This window comes from Ochlerotatus camptorhynchus, unplaced genomic scaffold (genome assembly GCF_037179485.1).
Source record: "Ochlerotatus camptorhynchus isolate MF236.1 unplaced genomic scaffold, CSIRO-AGI_Acam_v1.1 ptg000070l, whole genome shotgun sequence".
In the NCBI taxonomy this organism is placed as follows: Eukaryota; Metazoa; Arthropoda; class Insecta; order Diptera; family Culicidae; genus Ochlerotatus; species Ochlerotatus camptorhynchus.
Window position 1 is genome coordinate 5,400,291 of NW_027040560.1, and position 22,780 is coordinate 5,423,070.

General features: G+C 40.9%; 1 protein-coding gene across 1 annotated transcript in view; it reads left to right on the top strand.

Moving 5' to 3' along the window:
* Nucleotides 1-7,672: 7,672 nt before the first annotated feature.
* LOC135697463 (cytotoxic granule associated RNA binding protein TIA1) overlaps nucleotides 7,673-22,780 on the top strand; it is a 1,329,144-nt gene continuing 1,314,036 nt past the window's right edge. Inside the window, exon 1 of the mRNA XM_065217205.1 lies at nucleotides 7,673-7,869. The gene's annotated coding sequence lies outside the window, so the exon portion shown is untranslated. The remainder of the gene's footprint in view (nucleotides 7,870-22,780) is intronic.

Sequence of the window (22,780 nt, forward strand, 5' to 3'; positions counted from 1 at the left end):
GGGACTCTAAACAGAGCTGTGCACGATGGTCCCCCGGAGAGACAGGGGGTTGGGGCAGGCCCAACAAGCCGCCCTGGAAAAACATAAAGTTGCAAATACTGAAGAAAGAAATACGAATCGGAACAATCGGCACAGACCTACGCGACGAAATAAGGACTACGATTGGAAACTCGGAACATGGAACTGCAAATCGCTCAGCTTCCCGGGCTGCGGTAGGTTAATCTATGACGAACTTCAACCACGCAACTTCGAAGTCATAGCATTGCAGGAACTTTGCTGGACGGGACAAAAGGTATGGAAAAGCGGGCATCGAGCGGCTACTTTCTACCAGAGCTGTGGCACCAACAACGAGCTGGGAACCGGCTTTGTAGTGTTGGGTAAGATGCACCAACGCGTGATTGGTTGGCAGCCGATCAACGCGAGGATGTGCAAGTTGAGGATTAAGGGCCGTTTCTTTAACTACAGCATCATCAACGTGCACTGCCCACACGAAGGGAGACCCGACGACGAGAAAGAAGCTGCAGCAGGTGTACGACGGCTGTTCGCAACGGGACGTCAAAATCGTCATCGGCGATATGAACGCGCAGGTAGGACGTGGGCAATGACCGGCAATCGGGCCAAACAGCCTGCATGTCGTATCGAACGACAGCGGCCAACGATACGTGAACTTTGCAGCCTCTCGGGGTATGATGGTTCGAAGTATCTTTTTCCTCCCGCAAGGATGGACCAACACACAGAAAACCAAATCGATCACGTTCTAATCGACGGGAAATACTTCTCCGACATTATCAACGTCCGCACGTACCGCAGTGCGAACATAGATTCGGACCACTACCTAGTTGCAGTATCCATCATTAATGACAATGTATTCTTACAGATTAGGTCGGTAATTACTAGCAAACAGCACGGATTTGTTAAAGGACGATCTACAACTACCAACTTGATACATTTTGTGTCATACTGTTTAAACTCAATGGATAAAGGAAATTATGTAGAAACGCTATATACTGATTTCAGTAAAGCATTTGACAGAGTTGATATACCACTCTTGCTTTTTAAGCTATCCAAATTAGGCTTCAGTCCTAGGCTACTGAAATGGATCGAGTCGTACTTATCAAGGCGGACGCAAAAGGTAAGATTTGAAGGAAATCTGTCCACCATAGTTAATGTAACATCTGGTGTGCCACAAGGTTCACATCTTGGTCCATTACTGTTTATTTTATTTGTCAACGATATAGAACATATTTTTAAATTTCTTCATGTTTCTATATATGCTGATGACATGAAACTTTTCATGGAGATATCTAAAGCACCTGATCTTCAAATATTTCAACAAGAAATTGACGTTTTTTACACATGGTGTAAGAAAAATTTGTTAGAACTAAATATTAATAAATGCAATTCTATATCGTTCACAAGAAAGCAAGCTGTAATACACGACACAATTACTCTTGGCCAGAAAACAATCCAAAGATCCTATCAAGTCAGAGACTTAGGTGTTATCCTCGACTCCAAGTTAACTTTTGCTGATCACTACAATAACATTATCTACAAAGCAAGCAACATGCTCGGGTTCATTAAAAGATTTAGTTTGCACTTCAATGATCCCTACACAATCAAAACACTTTACGTAGCATATGTGAGGCCTCTTCTCGAATATTGTAGCATAGTTTGGGCTCCATATCATGATACACATGTAAACCGCATTGAATCAGTTCAAAAGCAGTTCTTGTTGTTCGCTCTAAGAAAGTTGGGTTGGACGAGTTTTCCACTTCCATCTTATGAATCGCGTTGTATGCTAATTAATTTAGATGAGCTCAAAAAGCGAAGAGAGTTCGCAATGATTGCTTTTATAAACGATGTGATTTCGCAAAGAGTTAACAGTCCAGAGATTTTGGAAAATATCAATTTTTATGCTCCCACTCGCTCACTGCGGAATAGAAATTTGTTTAGCATCAACAATCAAAGAACAGACTATGCCAAAAACAGCCCATTGAATAGAATGATGTCTTGCTATAATACATACTGTGAATATATTGACATAACAATGAATAAAAGTACGCTTAAAAAAACTTTCTTCACGAGGTTAGCTAGGCATCAATAATAAAATATAAATGCTATGCAAGTAATTGAAGTAAAATTGTAACAATTAGCGTTTAAGTAAAACTGTAAAACGGTCTACACTGATTGACGACTAATAAATAAATAAGTATGCATGTGCTCAAAACTCTCGACGATGCATAACACCCGTCGAAGTCGGACGCCGCGACCCAACATTGAGCAATTACGGGACGCCGGAGTTGCCCAGGACTACACGCAGCAGCTGGAAGTTGCACTACCCACGGAAGAGCAGCTTGGCGCAGTTTCTCTTGAAGATGGCTGGAGGGACATCCGTTCCGCCGTAGGTAGTACTGCTGCAGCGGCACTAGGTACTGCGATCCCGGACCTAAGAAATGACTGGTTTGACGGCGAATGCAAACTGTTAGTAGAGGAGAAGAATGCAGCACGGGCGAGAATGCTGCAACACCGCACGAGATTGAATGTGGAGCGATACAGACAAGCGCGGAACAGACAAAACTCGGTTTTCCGAAGGAAGAAGCGTCAGCAGGAAGACCGAGATCACGAGGTGACACACGGAAGTTCTACGAGAAGCTAAATAGCCGAGATGTGCAAGGACTTGGACGGTAACCTTCTCACGAACGAGTGTGAGGTGATTGAGAGGTGGAAGCAGTACTATGACGAGCACCTCAACGGTGATGCAGCAGAAAACGAAGGTGGCACGGCAACAGACCTTGGAGCACGCGCAGAAGACGACAGGCTACCGGCCCCTGATCTTCAAGAAGTGGAGGAGGAGATCGGTCGGCTGAAGAACAACAAAGCAACTGGTGTAGATCAACTACCAAGTGAGCAATTAAAATATGGTGGTGAAGCAATGGTTAGAGCGCTGCACTGGGTAATTGCCAAGATTTTGGAAGGAGGATATATTACCGGAGGAGTGGATGGAAGGTGTCGTATGCCCAATCTACAAAAAGGGTGACAAGTTGGATTGCTACAACTACCGCGCGATCACACTGCTGAGCGCCGCCTACAAGGTACTCTCCCAAACTCTATGCCGCCGCCTGTCACCATTTGCAAGAGAGTTCGTGGGGCAATACCAGGCGGGATTCAAGGGTTCCCGCGCTACCACGGACCAAATTTTTGCAATTCGGCAGGTTCTGCAGAAATGCCGCGAATACAACGTGCCCACGCATCATTTGTTCATCGATTTCAAATCCGCGTACGACACAATCGATCAAGATCAGCTATGGCAGATTATGCACGAGTACGGATTTCCGGATAAACTGACGCGATTGGTCAAGGCGACGATGAATCGAGTGATGTGCGTTGTTCGATTATCGGGGACACTCTCGAGTCCCTTTGAATCTTGAAGGGGGTTACGGCAAGGTGGTGGACTTTCGTGTCTGCTATTCAACATCGCGTTAGAAGGTGTGATCAGAAGAGCTGGGATAGACACGAGTGGCACAATCTTTAGGAAGTTCATCCAGCTTCTTGGCTTCACCGATGACATCGACATCGTGGCACGGAACTTTGAGACGATGGCGGAAACGTACATCAGACTGAAGGCTGAGGCTAGGCGGATTGGACTTGCCATCAACGCATCAAAGACAAAATACATGAAAGGAAGAGGTTCTAGGGAAAACAATGTTAGCCTCCCACCCCGAGTTCAGATTGACGGTGACGAAATCGAGGTGGTCAATGAGTTCGTGTATTTGAGCGCACTGGTGACCGCCGAAAATGATACCAGCAGAAAAACTCAAAGACGCATTATGGCAAGGAATCGTGCCTACTTTGGACACAGGAGGACGCTCCGGTCGAATAAAATTCGCCGCCGCACGAAGTTGACTGTGGTCCTCTACGGCCACGAGACCTGGACTATGCTCGTGGAGGACCAACGCGTGTTGGTGTTTTCGAACGGAAGGTGTTGCGTACCATCTACGGTGGAGTGCAGATGGATGACGGAACGTGGAGGAGACGAATGAACATTGCGAAAATTGGGCGACTACGGTGGGCTGGGCACGTCGTAAGAATGCCACACCCAGTGAAAATGGTTCTAGAAAGCGAACCAACGGGAACAAGAAGAAGAGGCGCGCAGCGGGCAAGGTGGATCGACCAAGTAGAAGGCAACCTGCGGACCCTTCGAAGACTACGAGGCTGGCGAACTGTGGCCATGGATCGAGTAGAGTAGAGACGACTTCTTCGGACAGCAGAGGACAGCAAGGCCTTAGCCTGATTGGTAAGGTAAGGTAAGTACGTCAGTGCTCGAGAAAGGCAGAAAGGATTGTCCAGAAAGGAAAATTGAACGATGTTGTGATCAACTTCAGGTGATTCGCTGAGGGATCCTTATTTCTGATTAATCTTGCTATCACCTCGAATCTTCAAGAGCACAAATATTAGCTCAAACAAAACATACAACAGTGAAAGTGGACCTGGACGCTTGGTGCAGTGCAGCAAAGAAGGAGTTCCATTTTCATGAGTGGTATCGCCACTGTGTCCGAGATTTGTGCTCTGGGGAATTTGAAGTGATAGGGCATATCATCCATCATGACGGCCAACTGTGGACTCTTCAAGGAATCACCTTGAATTGGTTAATTTTTTTAGAGTATGAAATAGTAAACATATTTAACAGATTAAACTGTAGTATACTTTAAGTGGTTTACAAAAAAATCATATTCCGGAGGACGATTCTGTAGTCCCGAAAGTCCATATTCCGGTCACAACTCGGCAACAGCACAATTCATTCTAATAAGACGTATATGAGTGGCTTCGAAAAAACTTCGGAGCTCGGGGACCATACCGTTGTCCCCAGAGCACATATTCCAGTCACCACTTTTACGGCTGTTCCGGATCTTACACAGCACCAGACTTGTGACCTACCGAAAACTGAACGTTCCCAAAACGTGGTCAACTATTTGCTTAACAACTTCTTCAAAGACATCAGGAAGTTCTTCAAAATTGCCGTACAGTCAGTGTTTGGTCCCAATTAGCTCAAATCCCGGATCGACCGTATTATAGGAATCTGGCAAGAACGAATCCGTACTGTAGGAATCTCAAAATTTACATTGATGTTTCGAAATGTCTTCATTTGAATGCTACATACGCCTTTATTCATAGGTAGGTTGATTGTTGCTCTAAAGATATAGTATCCAGGCCTTGGTCAGACTGGTTTTCAAACGATCCAAGAATATTTGTGATCATAGCGTTTTATGTTTTTTTTTATTTGTAGTTCGTATTAACATCTTAGCGATACATATCGGACGATTTTCTTGCTTTAAGAGCTCGATTACTGCCAATGGATTTGAACAAACTTTGCACAAAGGCCCAAATTGGCATTGATGGGCTGAATTTAGAATCTGTAAAATACGAGCGGATAATTTTTCCCCACACTAGAAAAATTAGCTTGCCTCAAAGTTACAGTCCATAGTTCTATAGGGTTAGTTAAAATAAAGTCCTGAAAAAACATGGTATTTTTGAAAATATAAGACACACAGCGATATCCATCCGATGAATTTCCCATTCATTGCTCAACCCTAAAACTTCCAACCAACCAAGCAAACCATGATCAGGTCAAATGTTAATACTCACAAGTTATCAATTTTCACTCCATTTACTACACTTCCGATCACAGAAACAGCACATTTACACACTCTCCTACACAGATTCCAGGGCATCATTTTTCATTAGCCAAGTCTACATTTTGCAACTTTTCGCACCGTACGCGATTTTCCCCATCACACCATGATTTCTTCCTCACCCCGTACCCGTACACAGCAGATTCCGAATTTAACGACTCTGCCAAATCTGCATCATCACCACATCATCGTGCAACGAGGAAGCCATTCAAGCTGACGGTCGCCGCCACCGCCGACGGAATCGTCGAAGCGAAAATTTGCCGGTCATCCTTTTCTCCGATGGGTTGATGCACCGACCATCAGCAACAGCATCGCTCACACCACCGACTACTGGCCTTCCGTTTAGCATTCTCGATACTACACGGGGTAACGGCGACGGATGGCCTTTCTCGTCTTCATCAGTGTCAGTGCGCCGGAGAAGGAATCCGATTTTCACTCGCCAGCATCGTCATTCCCGTAGGGAACAGGAAATTCCGGTACTGCACCACCACAGCAGCAGTCACGGTGCAAATTATGTTCGGGTTCAGACACAGTGTCGTTAGCGCTAGTTTCGTTCTGTCGACGGTACACAGGTGGGTACTGTGGATTGGACCGAGGAACTATGTGGACTACGTCGGGTTATGGCTCTAGAAGTTGTACTGTAGTGTGAATCGGTCGTCCGTAGTTTGGAAAGTATGCCTGTGACTCCTGTGCGCTTTAGGCTCTGGGAGAATCTGCGAGAGGAACGGCTCTCCAGGTTCAGATTTTTGAGCACGGTGGTAGACGAAACAAATTGTATCGTATTTATTTCTGGCAGGGTACATGGTTATTAGAAAGCACTCTTGTTCGAGAAAAAATCAAACCCTTGCAAGTGATGTACATTTTCCACAAGCTTACTCTCTTATGAGTTTGGTATCTTCTACATTTTTTTCCAATAAGGTATAACAGAATTTTCCGTGTACCACCGATGCATCATCCCATCGAGTTTGTTTGGTATTGACCTGGCAGAGGATTTCGAATCCCTTGGCAGCCTGATGCGTTGGATCAGTGTGAGAGTCTTCCTGCTCACGTAGCACGTGTTTTGTTTTTCGGCAGTGGCGTCGTCAATGGGAAAACATAAACAAAAGTGGGGGCATGGCAATTTTGTCATCAGTTTGCTTTAAATTAAAACAATAACATTTGTCTTCAATGAGGTCACTACGATACCGTCAAACATATAAAAAATGGCGGAAACAAAATGGCTGCCCATGCAGTGCCTTCAAGACGGGCTGCGATAGCGCCGTTGCCCACTGATGAGATGGCAAATCGAATTTAGCTCCGCCTCTGTTTGCAGGACCAGTGTGCATGCCGGTTGTGAATGAGCTGTTGCTATTGTTGATTTTCATGAATGAGCACGAGAGCGAGCGGAAAATCGCAGCAGGAGATTTTCCAACCCCCTAAAAGCAACACCGCCATCGCCACACAGAGAGGGAAAGAAACTGAGAGCAGGCGCACACTCGCGCTCCCACCTATGTGAGGGATTCTTCCGAGGCAAGCCAGATCCAGCACCCGCAAAACCGGATTTCGCTGCCAGGATGAAGCAGGATGTTTTATCAAGAATCCTTGCGCTTTAGTGTGATATAAGCGTTTGCGAGGAGACGTCCGTAGTGCGTGCGAAGACGAATTTTTTTTACGTTCTCGTTTTTCCGAGAGACCCGCAGGCGAATTTTCGTAGCGCAAACAAACATCGCAGTAGGCCGCATCGAAGGCGCGCGTGATTGTGCTCTAGTGAGTGTTCTAGGTGCATACCATCCTGTTGGTGGTGGTGGAAAATTTTGGTGAGCGGTTTTCGGAAAAGAGTTGAACGGAGACGCGTGGTATTTTATGCTCTTGGGTCGCAATTTTGTGGTCGTTCGTTACCCGCGCGCGCTCATTCTCTCTCCCGCTCCCGGACCAATCCGTCGCCGCACACAAAGCGTGAATGAGCCTCATTTAGACGGTTCGGTTGACACTCAAGTGCCGATCTTGATTGCGGAGAAATTGAAATTAGCAAATGATTTCAAAACAAACGCAAGACGTGATTGATAAGAAGTGATTTATGTGCTGTTTGCCGCCCCGAAGGAACCCTTCCGTAGCTGCTGTCGCAAAAATAGCACTGCCAATGCAAGTTACGCCGCCGAAGAGAGACACTGTTTCACCGTTCGGAAACTAAAGAAGCAAGGTTGGTGTTGTGTGCTGCTGGAAATCTTGACTGTAAGATAAATATTTGAACAGTGCCGGTGGAATCGTCAGGATTTATGAGTTATGAATTATAAATTTCTCACACTCATACTGCCGTCGTCGTGTTGTGTGATGTACCTCTACCTCTGTGGAAACTGCGAAGGCTTATGGGGGAAAAGGGGTTGGGAGATCCTGTACAATGATACACGAGCACTGGGTGCGCTTTCACTAAACTGTTTCTCTCCGCGTCGTCTAAAGTATACAGAGCTCTGCTCTGAGGGTTGATTGTGCATGGCTCAAACACCACTAGGGCAGTGCTGACAGATTGAACGACTTTCGACAATTATAGTCAAGACTGCACCAAGATGTGACTGCTTTGCATACCAGATAAGCCGGATAGTTCGCCATTTTGCAATATACGGCTAATAACAAGGGAACACAGCACAACAGAACAGCATTCGGAACCTCGTAGTTGTTAATCTCGAGCAAATCGATCAACTTCTTTTTTTTCAAAATCCCCACTAATCTTGAGGTAGCTGTTTCATTATTAACACCATGGACGCAGAACCACTCGTCTTTAAAGCGCTTCACCGGATTTATGAGGATCGGACGGAGTTGAGCTTTGGAACCTACTTTTGTTGAAACGGTCTGAATCTTGGATCAGATGTGGTTTACTTGGCCTAGTTTGTTTATTCGGGTGGAAGTTCGGTACTGCGGCATTGATTTTAGGTTGGATACATCAATTCATCACGCTTCGTTTTCTTGCCAAATCACAAACAAACAATCATAAAAGTCACTGAAACTTCAGGGTTGCCAAACTCATGGGATACTTGATTGTTACGCTTCGGCACATCGTTTGGAACAGCTTTCGGCACAGCTAAAACATTCGGCATAGATTGAGGTGTGCAGAGTTGATTACCCCTTGGCTAATAAAGGGCTTCGAAACATTAGTTTAGCCTAGGAGTAAGACAGCTTTTGATCACGAGTAATATTGGAGTTAATTTTGAGTTTCTCTGAGTAGCTCGAGTTGCTCATTATCGAATGCACGGTAGAACAGCAACCTGTTTTTGTGCGTTTTTTGTTTCTAAATGTCAAGGTCAGATGTTTGACGAAACAAATATTCAAGAAATCTTCAAGCCACCATCATTCAACGACGCACCAATCAGTATCCTCAAATCCCACAATCTTCGCACCTTTTCTGCATGTTACTAAGCAGTTGTCACCTGAATTGAATACAGACAATTCACTGTTGACCATGAACTTGGAGAAGAATGCATGCGTAAAAAATCTATTTTTTTAGCGTCTCTGAGAAGAGTCATTTAAATTCCCATAACATCTTTGTTAGAGTAATATCAAATAATCTTTGTTATATTCTAGGTAATGCTCCTAGTTATGAAAACATAGGTTCAGTGACTGGAAATCGATGAAAAATTCTGGTTGACAACCCGTAGTATAATTTAGTTTGGGAAAGAAGCTTTTCATCGACTAGTCACATGCTCTTTTTGCTCGGTCAAATCAAATAAAGTACGTAACCTTCTTGAATTTCTTTCGTCATAAATACGTTATTTGCAATTTGAATTGCTGAAATTTACAGCTACAATAGTAGACCTTTAATTTGCTTGAAACGTAAAGCGACCCATCATAATGGATGTTTCGACAACGATTTCACTGTTGATGGCATCTCCTTCGAATCTGTTTTCGTATTATATCTTATTGACCACTCGTACCCAAAGGCTTCCGGATGACTCTACGATTATCCAAATTAATGATCCAATCCAAGCTAAAATATATCGTAGCGACCTTTAAACGATTTTATAAAACTTGACACGGGTGCGTAGCTATAAAAAATTATGATAATAATTATAAATTATTATCACACAACCTGCTCATACATATTTTCAAGATAATCGGAATAATGTACTGTAAATAAAGTATTTGTATTACTAAAAATACGAGAAATATCACTCTGACAGCTGGTGTTCTTCAAACAATTTTTAATTATTTGGGGCTTCCGAAGGCGAACCAGCCTCAGGCTGAAAGCCTCCATAATAAAGAAAACTTAACTTAACTTTTAATTATTATTTGTTGAAGAATGTGCGACTGCTTGGATCAATTTTTAGTAATTATGAGTTACTCATATTTACTCACTGCAAAAATATTAACTCTGAGTACAGCTGGCCTGCCCCTTGAGTTTAGCCGTATATCAGTCTGTTTATTGCAAATAGGCGAATTAGCGGACTTGTTGGTTATGTGGGATGGTTGCGTAAGCAGGGATGCCAGATATGTTAAGAAAATTATCGCCATCGTTATGGACGAAATGTCTTCACATGTCTACTACTTCTATTACTTTTCAAAATCCAATAACTGGGGAGGAGGAGAGGGGGGGGGGGTTGTTCAATATTTCTTATTTATAAAACTGAGTGACAAAACAGAACCCAAGTAACCACCAAGCCCGCTAATAGTCCGATAATCGCCTTTTGTGCAATATAAGGTTAATATAGGGCTTCCATACTTTTCATCAGCCGTATATCAGTTTTATATTGCAAAAAGGGCGATAAGCGGGCTTGATGGTTACTTGGGAAGTGACTTGGGAGGGAACACCATTCGATTTCAGGGAACTTCGTGGTAGTTCGGGACAGCTTAGTAAAACTTGTAGAACTTTAAGGAACATCGTAGACCTTTAGGAAACTGTGCAACTTTCAACGTTACATATGTCAACTTTAGAAGTTCAACAAATTTTTTGAAGTTAAGGGATTTTTTTTTGAAAATCAGCATATTTTGTTAAATTTCAGTGAATAGTGAACAGTTCATAACTTCATCGAATTTTGTAGAAATTAAGAGAACTTTGTAGAAATTCGAGGATCTTGGTTGAAGATCAGGGATTTTTCTCTAACTTTAGGGAACTTTGTAATACTTCAGGGACTTCAAAGAGGTTCAGAGAGAATCGTTGAAACTCAGGAAGCTTTGTAGAAATTCTGGGAACTTCTTAAAGCTTCGTAGAACTTCATAGACTTTTGTAGAAATTTAGAGAACTTCGTAGAAATCCGGGGAGCTTCGTTGAAGTTCAGGGATCTTTCTCTAACTTCAGGGAACTTTGTAATACTTCAAGGACTTCGAATAGGCTTAGGGAGCATCTTAGAAATTCAAGAAACTTCGTAAAAACTCTGGGCACATCTTAAAACTTCGTATAACTTCATCGAATTTAGTAGAAATTTAGAGAATTTTGTAGAAATTCGGGGAGATTCGTTGAAGTTCTGTGATTTTTCTCTATATTCAGGGAACTTTGTAATACTTCAGAAGCATCGCATAAATCCAGGAAATTTTGTTGAAAATCTGGGAACTTCTTAGAGCTTCGTAATACTCCATCGAATTTTGTAGAAATTTAGAGAACTTTGTAGAAATTTAGAGAACTTTGTACAAATTCGGGGAGCTTCGTTGAAGTTCAGGAATTTTTTTTTCTATTTTCAGGGAACTTTGTAATACTTCAGGGAGCATCGTAGAAATTCAGGAAACTTCGTAGAAAATCTGGGAACTTCTTAGAGATTCGTAACTGCATCGAATTTTGTAGAAATTTAGAGAATTTTGTAGAAATTTAGGGAGCTTCGTTGAAGTTCAGGGATTTTCTCTAACTTCAGGAAACTTTGTAGTACTTCAGAGACTTCAAAGAGGTTCAGAGATCATCGTAGAAAATGAAGAAACTTCGTAGAAAATCTGGGAACTTCTAAGAGCTTCGTAAAACTTTATCGAATTGTGTAGAAATTTAGAGAACTTTGTAGAAATTCGGAGATCTTCGTTGAAGTTCAGTGATTTTTCTCTACATTCAGGAAGCTTTGTAATATTTCAGGGAGCATCGTAGAAATTCAGCAAACTTCGGTAAAATTCTGGGAACTTCTTAGAGCTTCGTAACTTCATCGAATTTTGTAGAAATTTAGAGAATTTTGTAGAAATTCGGGGAGCTTCGTTGAAGTTCAGGGATTTTTCTCTAACTTCAGGAAACTTTGTTATACTTCAGGGAGCATCGGAGAAATTCTGGAAACTTCGTAGAAATTCTGGGAACTTCTTAAAGGTTCGTCGAACTTCATCGAATTTTGTAGAAATTTAGAGAACTTTGCAGAAATTCGGGGAGTTTTGTTGAAGTTCAGGGATTTTTCTCTATTTTCAGGGAACTTTGTAATACTTCAGAGACTTCAAAGAGGTTCAGGGAACATCGTAGAAATTCAGTAAACTTCGTAAAAATTCTGGGAACTTCGTATAGCGTCGTAAAACTCCATCGAATTTTGTAGAAATTTAGAGAACTTTGTAGAAATTCGGGGAGCTTCGTTGAAGTTCAGAATTTTTTTTCTATTTTCAGGGAAATTTGTTATTCTTCAGGGAGCATCGTAGAAATTCAAGAAACTTCGAAGAAAATCTGGGAACTTATTAAAGCTCCGTCGAACTTCATCGAATTTTGTTGAAATTTAGAGAAATTTGTTGAAATTTGGGGAGCTTCGTTGAAGTTCTGGGATTTTTTTCTCTATTTTCAGGGAACTTTGTTATACTTCAAAAAGCATCGTAGAAATTCAGGAAACTTCGTAGAAATTCTGGGAACTTCTTAAAGGTTCGTCGAACTTCATCGAATTTTGTAGAAATTTAGAGATTTTTGTATCTTCATTGAAGTTCAGTGATTTTTATCTAACTTCAGGAAACTTTATAATACTTCAAAGGCTTCAAAGAGGTTCAGGGAGCATCGTAGAAATTCAAGAAACTTCGTAAAAATTCTGGGAACTTCGTAGAGCGTCGTAAAACTCTATCGAATTTTGTAGAAATTTATAGAACTTTGTAGAAATTCGGGGAGCTTCGTTGAAGTTCTGGAATTTTTCTCTATTTTCAGGGAACTTTGTAATACTTCAGAGAGCATCGTAGAAATTCAGGAAACTTCGTAGAAAATCTGAGAACTTCTTAGAGCTTCGTAAAACTTCATCGAAATTTGTTGAAATTTAGAGAACTTTGTAGAAATTCTGGGAGCTTCGTTGAAGTTCTGGGATTTTTTTCTAACTACAGGGAACTTTGTAATACTTCAGGGAGCATCGTAGAAATTCTGGGAACTTCTTAAGGGTTCGTCGAACTTCATCGAATTTTGTAGAAGTTTAGAGAATTTTGAAGAAATTCGGAGATCTTCGTTAAAGTTCAGTGATTTTTCTCTACCTTCAGGAAGCTTTGTAATACTTCCGGGACTTCAAAGAGGTTCTGAGAGCATCGTATAAATTCAAGAAATTTCGTTGAAAATCTGGGAACTTCTTAGAGCTTCGTAAAAATTCAGCGAATTTTGTAGAAATTTAGAGAACTTTGTAGAAATTCTGGGAGCTTCGTTGAAGTTCTGGGATTTTTCTCTATTTTCAGGGAACTTTGTTATACTTCAGAGAGCATCGTAGAAATTCTGGAAACTTCGAAGAAAATCTGGGAACTTCTTAGAGCTTCGTAAAACTTCATCGAATTTTGTAGAAATTCGGAGATCTTCGTTGAAGTTCTGGAATTTTTCTCTATTTTCAGGGAACTTTGTTATACTTCAGAGAGCATCGTAGAAATTCAGGAAACTTCGTAGAAAATCTGGGAACTTCTTAGAGCTTCGTAAAACTTCATAGAATTTTGTAGAAATTAAGAGAACTTTGTAGAAATTCGGAGATCTTCGTTGAAGTTCAGTGATTTTTCTCTACCTTCAGGAAGCATCGTTATACTTCAGAGACTTCAAAGAGGTTCAGGGAGCATGGTAGAAATTCAAGTTCTGGGATTTTTTCTCTATTTTCGGGGAACTTTGTAATACTTCAGGGAGCATCGTAGAAATTCAGGAAACTTCGTAGAAATTCTGGGAACTCTTCTTAGAGCTTCGTAAAACTCCACAGAATTTTGTAGAAATTTAGAGAAGTTTGTAGAAATTTGGGGAGCTTCGTTGAAGTTCTGGGATTTTTCTCTATTTTCAGGGAACTTTGTAATACTTCAGGGAGCATCGTTGAAATTCAGGAAACTTCGTAGAAACTCTGGGAACTTCTTAGAGCTTCGTAAAATTTCATCGAATTTTGTAGAAATTCGGAGATCTTCGTTGAAGTTCTGGAATTTTTCTCTATTTTCAGGGAACTTTGTTATACTTCAGAGAGCATCGTAGAAATTCAGGAAACTTCGTAGAAAATCTGGGAACTTCTTAGAGCTTCGTAAAACTTCTTAGAATTTTGTAGAAATTAAGAGAACTTTGTAGAAATTCGGAGATCTTCGTTGAAGTTCAGTGATTTTTCTCTACCTTCAGGAAGCTTCGTAATACTTCAGAGACTTCAAAGAGGTTCAGGGAGCATGGTAGAAATTCAAGTTCTGGGATTTTTTCTCTATTTTCGGGGAACTTTGTAATACTTCAGGGAGCATCGTAGAAATTCAGGAAACTTCGTAGAAATTCTGGGAACTCTTCTTAGAGCTTCGTAAAACTCCACAGAATTTTGTAGAAATTTAGAGAAGTTTGTAGAAATTCGGAGATCTTCGTTGAAGTTCTGAAATTTTTCTCTATTTTTAGGGAACTTTGTAATACTTCAGAGAGCATCGTTGAAATTCAGGAAACTTCGTAGAAACTCTGGGAACTTCTTGAAGCTTCGTAGAACTTCATAGAATTTTGGAGAAATTTAGAGAACTTTGTAGAAATTTGGGGAGTTTCGTTGAAGTTCAGGGATCTTTCTCTATTTTCAGGGAACTTTGTGATATTTCAAGGGCTTTGAAGAGGTTCAGGGAGCATCGTAGAAATTCAGGAAACTTCGTAGAAACTCTGGAAACTTCTTGAAGCTTCGTAGAACTTCATAGAATTTTGTAGAAATGTAGAGAACTTTGTAGAAATTCGGAGAGCTTCGTTGAAGTTCAGGGATCTTTCTCTTACTTCAAAAAACTTTTTAATACTTCAGAGATATTCAAATCTGTTTCAAAAAAAAATTATACTCTTCCGTGCACAATTATAGAACTAAAATTGCTATTTTCAGCAATGTTTACAAGATTGGTTTATTATTTAAATTTTCTGAAAACCATTTTCTAAGTTCAATTTTAGGACCAAAATCATAGTGGTCGCTAACTTTGCTCATGAATTACACAAGTATTTCGTATGAAAGGTCATGCTTCACTCCCGTAGAACATTTCCTCCCAGGACAACATACCTGTAAAATACATTATTTCAATGCAAACCATTTTTTTTTGTAACGCAATTCCAAGCATTAGATTTCGTTTTCCTAAGCAATTAACTGGCTTTTGCATGTATCTATGCGTTTTAGTATTTCAAATCGAAGTATTTTGCGAAAATTTTCGATAATTGAAAACGGATCCTATTCGGCAATGTCATCTATGCGTTATCGCAAGAACTCCTTTATGAAAGTGCTTGAAAATAAATAGTAAAAATATTTCTAAATTGAGAGTATTTCTAAGTCGTGTTGGAAACGCGTGTATTTATCAGCAAAATCAAATGGTTCCTCAATTTTCACATGTTGCTTCACAAGTCTTTGAGGATATTCTGTTAGTTAGATAATTCCATGAGCTTCGGCAGAACTTCCCTGAACTTCAGCAGAACTTCTCTGAACTTCGGCAGGACTACGTTGAACTTCAGCAGGAGTTCCCTGAACTTTGACAGGCCTTCCCTGAACTACGGTAGGACTTCCCTGAGGAACGGCAGGCCTTCCCTGAACCTCGGAATGAGTTCCCTGAACTTCATCTGATTTCCAAGAATTGAAATGAAAGAACTTCCCTGAACTTCAGCAGCCCTTCCCTGAACTTTGGCAGAACTTTCCTGAACTTCGGCAGAACTTCTCTGAACTTCGGCAGGACTTCCCTGAACTTTGGCAGGACTTCCCTGAACTTTGGCAGGACTTCCCTGAACTTTGGCAGGACCTCCGTGAACTCCGGTAGAACTTCTCTGAACTTTAGCAGGAGTTCTCTGAACTTTGGCAGGACTTCCCTGAACTTTGGCAGGACTTCCCTGAACTTTGGCAGGACTTCCCTGAACTCCGGTAGAACTTCTCTGAACTTTAGCAGGAGTTCTCTGAACTTCAGCAGAACTTCCCTGAAATTTGGCAGGACTTCCCTGAACTTCAGTAGAATTTCTCTGAACTTCGGCAGGAGATTTCTTTTATATGGCTTTCTCAATCTAGGATAATCCAAACAGTCAGTTTTGCATTTCCCTGTTTGGATTACCCTAGACTGAGAAAGCCATATAAAAGAAATCTCCATGTGTACCAGTCGAAAAATCTACTAAATCACTTCGGCAGGAGTTCCCTGAACTTTGGCAGGACTTTCCCGAAGTTCGGCAGCCCTTCCCTGAACATTGATAGGACTTTCCTATAGTTGTGGAAAAACTTCCCTGAACATCGGCAGAACTTCCCTGAACTTCAACAGAACTTCTCTGAATTTCCGCAAAACTTCTCTGAGCTTCGGAAGGGCTTCCCTGAACTTCGGCAAGGCTTCCCTGAACTTCGGCAGGGCTTCCCTGAACTTCATCGGGACTTCCCTGAAGTTTGGCAGGCCTTCCCTGAACTACGGCAAGACTTCCTTGAGCATTAGTTGAACTACCCTGAACTTGGAATCTTGCAATTGAAGTTGTCATTTCAGTAGTAGAATTATTATAATTATACAATAATATTGTGTTTACGAATATATTCAAAATTTCAATACTTCCCATTTTTCTAACTGGCAATGCTTGTTGGTATTGGTGCATTTCGAATTTGGGTGTGGTTTGAACGGGTGTGGATTCAGTATCAACGGAAAAGCATTAACTGCCACCCTAAGGTCACCATCTGAACGCTATTAGGCTGAATGGGATTTTTAGAGTGAGAGATTCCTTGAGACATTTTTTTATAAATCTCGAACTTCATCGTAGATCATGATTTTTTTTTAACATATCGTGATCTGTACAAACATAAATGTTTTTTTTTTAATCTTCGTGATCATAGATTTAAAGGGTGATTCGGTCAAAATTTGGTCAAGGGTAAACGCGTGTAAATCGGTGAAATCGTTTATTTAAAAAATCAAATTAAATTTCTTTTTCAAGTTCAATTAGTATAAAATTCAGGAAAAATATTCAGTTAGGCTTCCGCTTTTCCAAATCCGAATTGCCGGGCCTTACGCTTGACCCCTGCCATCAGATTTTGTACAGCCACCTTGTCCACCTTCTTCGCCGCAGAAAGCCAGTTTGCCTTGAACTGCTGCTCGCCCTTAGCAGTTTTTTTGGTCTTCTTTAGGTTCCGCTTGACAATAGCCCAGTATTTCTCAATTGGGCGGAGCTCTGGCGTGTTGGGAGGGTTCTTGTCCTTGGGAACCACCTGCACGTTGTTGGCGGCGTACCACTCCATGGCCTTTTTACCGTAATGGCAAGATGCCAAATCCGGCCAAAACAGTACGGAACAACCGTGTTTCTTCAGGAAAGGCAGCAGACGTTTATTCAAACACTCTTTCACGTAAATTTCTTGGTTGACAGTCCCGGAAGCTATGAAAATGCTGCTTTTCAAGCCACAGGTACAGATGGCTTGCCAAACCAGATATTTCTTTGCGAACTTTGACAGTTTCATGTGCTTGAAAACATCTGCTACCTTTCCCCTTCCTTTTGCCGTATAAAACTCCTGTCCCGAAAGCTGCTTGTAGTCGGCTTTGACGTAGGTTTCGTCGTCCATTACCACGCAGTCAAACTTCGTCAGCATCGTCGTGTACAGTCTCCGAGATCGCGATTTAGAGTCACTACCTTCTTGTAAGTCGATAGTCCGGCTCGTTTTTTGGCTCGATGCACGGTTGTAGACGATACACCCAGCTTATTTGCGGCATCTCGGAGAGAGAGGTTAGGGTTTCGCTTGAAACTACCGGCAACTCTCTTTGTCGTCTTAGCGGCTTCCGGTTTTCGATTTCCCCCCGATCCAGACTTCCTGGCTGTCGACAAACGTTCCCCAAACACTTTAATTACATTTGTAACGGTTGATTTGGCAACTTTTAGCGATTTTGCCAACTTTGCGTGCGAGTAGCTCGGATTTTCGCGATGCGCGAGCAAAATTTTGATACGCTGCTCTTCTTGCTTGGACGGCATTTTGACAACTGAAGAGTGAATTCCAAAATCAAAATAGGAGCAACATTCTACACACACACACCTTCAAAATGAGGGGTGTTCAGGTTTTTTAAATGCAAAATTGAAAGAAATACGTCAAGTTGATATTGACCAAATTTTGACCGTATCACCCTTTAGTGTGAGTGCACATAGAAAGCCCGTGTGGAACGCTACCACACACATCGCTTGTTGAGCAGAAAAACTAACCACGTTTTGATTCACCGATTTGTTTGCACTTCTCCTTCTGTTCTGTGCTAACCTAGTCTGAGAAATCCATATAAAAGAAATTTCCATACGTACCAGTCGAAAAATCTAATAAATCACTTCGGCAGGAGTTCCCTTCCCATGAGTCAATTTCCCTGAACTTCGGCAGGATTTCCCTGAACTTCAACAGAACTTCTCTGAATTTTCACAAAATTTCTCTGAACTTCAGCAGGACTTCCCTGAACTTCATTGGGACTTCCTTGAAGTTCGGCAGGCCTTCCCTGAACTACGGCAAGACTTCCTTGAGCATTAGTTGAACTACCCTGAACTTGAAATCTTGTAATTGAAGTTGTCATTTCAGTAGTAGAATTATCATAATTATACAATAATATTGTGTTTACGAATATGTTCAAAATTTCAATACTTCCCATTTTTCTAATTGGCAATGCTTGTTGGTATTGGTGCGTTTCGAATTTGGGTGTGGTTTGAACGGGTGTGGATTCAGTATCAACGGAAAAGCATTAACTTTCACCTTAAGGTCACCATCTGAACGCTATCGGGCTGAATGGGATTTTTAGAGTGAGAGATTCATTGAGACATTGTTTTATATATCTCGAACTTCATCGTAGACCATGAATGTTTTTTAACATTTCGTGACCTGTACTAACATAATTTTTTTTTTTTAAATCTTCGTGATCATAGATTTAGACGAAAAAAAAAACAGAATTGCTTTTTTTTTCAATCTGGAACTGAGAAAAATACTATACTCAAAATGTGAATTTTTTTGCAGAATTGTTGAAGTTTTTCAACAATTTCAAATTTTGTATGTATTTAAAATTTTAACATTACAAAGAAATATTTTATTATTCCTAAAAAAATTGAGAAACACTAGCTAGAGCCTAAGATAATTCTGAGATCAAGCCCTAAAAAATTCTCAGAAGAATCGCAAGGGAATTGTGAGGAGAATTTGTATCGGGATTGTGAGCAGAATAGCAGGTACTAATGGATATTTTTGGTCGCTATTTAAAATTTAGTCGATTGCTGAATTTATGTATGGGCCCAAATTAGGGGAATTTCAGTTGACATTACATCCATTTCCCCTAATAAAGAAGATTTTTTTAAATTCCGTCTTGTCAATCAAAAATCCTCATATCTGGCAACACTTCCTGAACCGGCGCAGTTTCCCTCTCCCCTCATCATGACCCGCTGAATAGAAACTTCACACAACCGGAGCAGCACACGGTGCCACCAGGCCTCTCATCCGAGTGTGTAAGCTTCTGCTGTACTGTTGAATCTCCCTGAGTTGTTGAAATTTGTACAGAATTTAATGTTTCAAGCTGAAAGAAAATCGATACATTCCTAGCGGATACACACCAGTATCGTCTCCGTCGTCGTCATCGTCGTCATCATCGGTGCTTGGAGCATGCGATTGCAGTCAGAGTTCATGCACGCTATAGGAAGTGGCCTGGACTCTCGACGATCCGTTGAGCTGCTGAATCCTGCCGGAGTGAAAAGAAAAGGGTGGGTGTCGGAAAAAAAGTCTGCAACTGAAATGGATGATGAATGAAGGTTAAGGGTACTGCTGCTGCTGCTCCTTTCTCGCCCTTTGGGTAACAGGAAGGGCTCCATGAGGAATATTTTTTAATTACACGTATGAAGTATCAGCGTGCAGTGCAATTGCTCGAGCATAAAATGAGGGTAATTTCTCCGTTTTAATTTGGGTTGATGCGTGCACACTTTCTTCGCCTAACAAGATTAACTGCGCTGGAGGAAATTGAACCGTTCCTTCCCAGTCGGGAACGCCACTATGGGTACTGTTGCCAGACATTGAGTGGTTCATATTTCGGAGGGAAATGAATACTGATTAATGGGCGCTTGTAAAATTTCTCGGCAGGTGGAAGGGGAGCATAAAGTTTTTACAACTTGAGGAACGGAGAATTGATTTAATATGACTGAGTGGGGGAGCTTGAAGCTTCCTTAAATTGTTGGATTATGCATGAATGTAGCGGATGATTCAATTGGCATGTTTTTTCCAGTATCTTATCCATATGATTGAAACATTGTGTGTAGTGCAACCGAAAGCAGATGTAATTAAAAGTCAGACACATAGCATTACTTTCACGATTCCAGAAAACCTCTTTAACTTGACCTTCTCACTGGAACGGAAGATGAAAAACAAACCACTCGTAGGGATATTGGGGGTAAGACGGACAGCTGATTGTTTGATAGCTTAACTATTGAATAGTAGGTTTTTTGTCACGTTAGCGTTAGCGTTGTTGCGGTACTTCGTAGATTGGATACTAGTGAAACTCACGACTCTTTTGAAATTCTTAGTCAGACTACTTTCAAGAATAATGCTGGGAAGTATACATTGATTCCAATATAAACAAGAATACCAAAAGGATGACTGTCGCTATTCCCGGCCACGCCCATCTTTACCGTAACTAGGGATAGGTTATGTTGATGCAGTCATTTCTGTATGAATCTGCTGTGTGAAGGGCCAAAAACATAGGAGTAGACTCTTTCGTGGAACTCTCGGAAATAGATAATCTCTTTCCAATAGGGACATCTCCCAACACCACACAACAGATCGCATTATTAGCACCAGAATAAATTGGAACGGACTCACCAAATCAATCCACGAATTGACTGGACTCGAAAATAGGTTTGCCTATTCTTAGTATCGGACAAGCGAATCAAAAATCCTTTATGGCCATTCAGTTGATCGGCCAGATGATAAAAGTACAATTGTGGTTCATTAGGCTGCTAATCGGAGAATCGGACTCACTTGTAAGGAACACAAAGAGCCACAAAGAACAATCAGTAAGACCGGCTGTTGGTGCTAGGTCCCGAAATGATCAGTGGTTGAAGAACTCTCGGGTGGCAAATTGAACAAATAGAGCTGGAATGAGGGCGTAACAGACTTTGTAAACAATGAATTCTTTCATTGATTTCTAGGAATTCAAGGCACGCCTACACAAACCAACATATCCACCGAGTAGGGGAAGTCTTCCCCTACTCGATGGTTATGTCGATTTGCCGAGGAGAGCCATGACTTTCGAGAAATCCTCGAGAGAAGTCATTGTTCACAAAAGCTGTTACGCCCTAATTCCAGCTCTATCTAGACTTATCGGATTGGTAACTAGTTAGAACCAAATCGGCTTCGGTTAGGCATCTTGATGTCATTTGTGACAGCAGTCAAACTTGCCGTTTCTGTTCCGCTTCTGCCCATATTGCGTTTGGGTCTTTACTTATGACATTTAATACATTCCAGAATATCCTACGTCACGGGAGCAATCAAATGTAAAAATATAAACAAAAACAAAAAGTTATTCCTCTACCGGCGATGTGATATAAATTTCGGTGTGCAATACCTCAGACTGTAAAGTACCAAAACAGTAAAATGTTTACAACATTGTTTACTTTCCTGTTCCTGGTTGGTTTACTTCTAGATTGTTTGCTGAAATAAGTAATTAAATTTGTTTTATACTTTTGCAAATATACGTGTTTTTGTAAATTGTTTACCATCGGGGAAAATTCTGGAGTTTATGAAACTCATATATGTTTACTTTAAGGATATTAACCTTAGATTGTAAGTTTGATTAACCTTGTGTTTAGTTTGTATTTTGTACGTTTGGGTGTTTGTTTTCAAGATGAATAGAAATAATTTCATGCTTTAGGATTAATTACAAAGTTGTATCGTTAACCACATTTCAAACCTCCTTCTTCCCTTTTCCCATCCAAAAAATTGTAAATCTCCACTAACCTCGAGACAACCGCGAGTACTCGGTCCAGTTCCTTTAACTTTAAATTTAAGACAGTAATAATGTATAACGCAAAGGATAACTCGGCTCTGTAAAGTTTATTCGATTGAGCCTGTACAAATAAAGTAATTATATAAAAAAAAACTATCGGGGAAAGACGGACATTTTTTTTTGCTGTAAGTTGCTGTAAGAAAATCATATACTGCAGAAAGGACGGGAACATAGGGCTAAGATCAAATGTCCATCATACTAAGCAGCAGCGCAGTCAGTAAAGGCGCAGCTACAAAGCAAGACGATGCTGGAGGTAGCCGGTTTCGATTCCCAGTCCGGTCTAGAATTTTTTTGGGTTGGAAAATGGTACGTGCCACACAATTATACTAATGCAAAAAATGGTACTGGCATCGAAGGCTCTCAATTAATTATAGAAGAGCATCTATAGAACACTACCCACCCAACATTACTAGTTTTATTGAGGGTTTAAAGCATTCTACAAGTCTAAATCATGGTCTGCAGAACCATCATAAAACCAAAATTGTTACTTGGGTTAGCATGTAATAAGCAAATATGCGATCAGCAATAAGCTTGAAATGCGAAGAAGAAGAAGAACCAAACCCCGCACTTTATCTTTTATTTATTTATTTATTTGTCGTCAATCAGTGTAGACCGTTTTACAATTGTTGTCTTAAGAGCTATGTTTACAATTTTGTCTTTGTTTATATTTAACATTACTTCTAGCTGACGTTATGCGAGGAATTAAAATATTGCTTTAATTTGGTTTTTGTCATTGTAAAGTCAATGTTATCGCAGTGCTTATTATATGTATCCATCATTTGGTTCAAGGGTCAAAATTTGGCATAATTCGT